We start from the raw sequence: 2,763 nt of genomic DNA, 5'->3' as shown, positions 1-2,763 counted from the left end.
CCCTGTAAGAGGTCACTGTAATTGAATTTACATGTGTCTATGTAAAACATATAAAGTGTATTTTTATTTTATGTAAATGTTATTACATAGTTCTTGTTCTTTTTCTTACTCTTTTTACTCTGCAGTGTACTATGAAGACTTATTGATATGTATACTTTTAGTTTGATGTTTCTAATTGCTGCATATTATTCCATAGTGTGCATTACCACATTTTATTGATCCATTTTCCCAATGATGGTCATCTGGATTGCCAACAATGTCCTGCGACAAGCGTCTTTATAGAAGTAGCCTTATGGATGTGTGGCAATTTCCTGGGATATGTACATGTGAGTAGGATAGCTGGGCTATAAGTTGTATGCATTGACTTGACTAAGCACTGCTAGGATGTATTTGTGTCTCTTAGGTTAGCCTACATTCTCCATTGCCTTGTGGGTGTAGACAACACTAGAACAGAATTATAGCTGTATTCTAACTTATAGCCATCATTAATATTCAGTAGTCAATTGATGACATTAGTGGTATTAGGAAACGCATTTATATAAAACAATACACAAGTTTTTAAACCTATATTTTTTATTTTACCAATATAGGTCTTCAAATTTGGCAGAAAAGCCTAGCAATATCTATACGAGTAGTGAAAACATTTTGGTACAAGCAAGTGGAGCAAATTCACAGGGTGTGCCTGAGACTGTCAGAGGCTTTCAAGGAATGACCTCATATGGACCCTTCTATCCAATTCAAATCAAATAGGCCAGGTGCAGTGGCTCACACCTGTAATTCCAGCACTTTGAGGGGCTGAGGCAGGTGGATCACCTGAGTTCAGAAGTTCGAGAACAGCCTGACCAACTTAGCGAAACCCTATCTCTACTAAAAATACAAAACTTAGCCAGGCGTGGTGGCAGGTGCCTGCAATCCCAGCTACTTAGGAGACTGAGGCAGAATAATTGCTTGAACCTGGGAAATGGAAGCTGCAGTGAGCCGAGATCACACCACTGCATTCCAGCCTGGGCAACAGAGCAAGAATCTGTCTCCAAAAAAAAAAAAATCCAATATATTTGGAGTAATGAGTCCTGTGACATTAGGCAACTTCATTATTAATGATAGACCACCCTTTCCATTTCCAGGGAAGCAAAGAGAAGCTATAAGGAAGGGCATCACAAGGACTGAGTTCATTCACTTCCTGCCATCATTATTCAGTGGTCTTAGATGCTGAACCTTCAAATGCTTTCTTCTTCTTGCCGCTTTTCACATGCACATAAATATGAAAAAGTAGTTTTCTATTTTAAACAATCTTCCTCTTATCCTGAATCTTCTAAAGTTTACTTCTTCTCTCTTCTTTGAGAGCTGGACTTTATTCAATGGTTATTTCGTACTTACTAGGTTTCAGGCACTGGGCTAGGCACCACAAAAACAGTGGTGATTGAACATAGGCTCCTCTATGGAGCATTATAGTTTACTTCTTGGAAAGAGACTTTTAAGTTTATTGTCTTCACCCTTTTACCTTGTATTTGTTATTCATCCCTGGTGTCCTACAGAGTGTTGTCCTTAGGTTTCCCATTCTCTCTTGGTGATCTCATCTGTGCTTACATCTTCAACTCTTACTTACTCCCGCATTGGTGATTCAATGTATGTAATGAACACAGGCATCTCTCTTAAGCCCCAGAAACATCTATCCAACTATTTACTAAAGGTATCCACCTGTATGCATTAAAGCCAATATGTTGAAAGTGCTCTTCCCTTTTGCGACCATCACTGAAGTGGGAAAAGCCAAAATGAAGTTCAATCTCTTTGTCACTTCTGACCAAAGCGAGAACCACAAAAGGCATTTCAGTGAACCTTCCCACATTTGCAGGAAGATAATGTCTTCCTCTCTTTCCACAGAGCTGAGATAGAAGTACAACGTTTGATTCATGCCCATCTGAAAGGATGATGAAGTTCAGGTTGTATGAGGACTCTATAAAGGTCAGCAAACTGGCAAAGTACTCCAGGTTTACAGGAAGAAATATGTCATCTACATTGAACGGGTGCAGTGGGAAAAGGCTAATGGCACAACTATCCATGTAAGCATTCACCCCAGCAAAGTGGTTATCAGTAGGCTAAAACTGGACAAAGACTGCAAAAATGTCCTTGAATGGAAAGGAAAATCTCACCAAGTAGGAAAGGAAAAGGGCAAATACAAGGAAGAAACAATAGAGAAGATGCAGGAATGAAATAATCTTATATACAAGCTTTCATTAAAACTCGAAATGAAAAAGAAAAAAAAGCCAATATGTTGAAAGTAATTGAAGAATGTACCAGAAACCAATAAAAGTAACACTTGTTGTAGGTGGTAGTTTGGGGTGGATAGAGTCAGGGTGGACAGCATGATTACTTAATATGTATCTTTTCATGTATTTAAAAAATCTGGGGGCCAGACACAGTGGCTCACACCTGTAATCCCAGCACTTTGGGAGGCTGAGGCAGGCAGATCTCGAGGTCAGGAGTTTGAGACCAGCCTTGCTAACATGGTGAAACCCTGTCTCTACTAAAAATACAAAAATTAGCCAGGCGTGGTGGAGGGTGTCTGTAATCCCAGCTATTCGGGATGCTGAGGCAGGAGAATTTCTTGAACCTGGGAGGCAGAGGTTGCAGTGAGCTGAGATCATGCCACTACACTCCAGCCTGGGTGACAGAGCATGACTCCGTCTCGGAGGAGAAAAAAAAAAAAAAAATCTGGGAAATCCTAGACAGATCAATTAGGCAAGAGAAAGAAATAGACATCCA

General features: G+C 39.9%; 1 pseudogene; it reads left to right on the top strand.

The window, feature by feature from the left end:
• Positions 1–1,772: 1,772 nt before the first annotated feature.
• On the top strand, positions 1,773–2,210 carry LOC112128726 (large ribosomal subunit protein uL24-like; annotated as a pseudogene).
• The last annotated feature ends 553 nt before the right edge of the window (positions 2,211–2,763 follow it).

The sequence above is a fragment of the Pongo abelii genome, chromosome 15, assembly GCF_028885655.2.
Source record: "Pongo abelii isolate AG06213 chromosome 15, NHGRI_mPonAbe1-v2.0_pri, whole genome shotgun sequence".
NCBI classification, from domain to species: domain Eukaryota; kingdom Metazoa; phylum Chordata; class Mammalia; order Primates; family Hominidae; genus Pongo; species Pongo abelii.
Note: the sequence above shows the minus strand (reverse complement) of the source record. Positions and strands in the feature narration are given on the sequence as shown.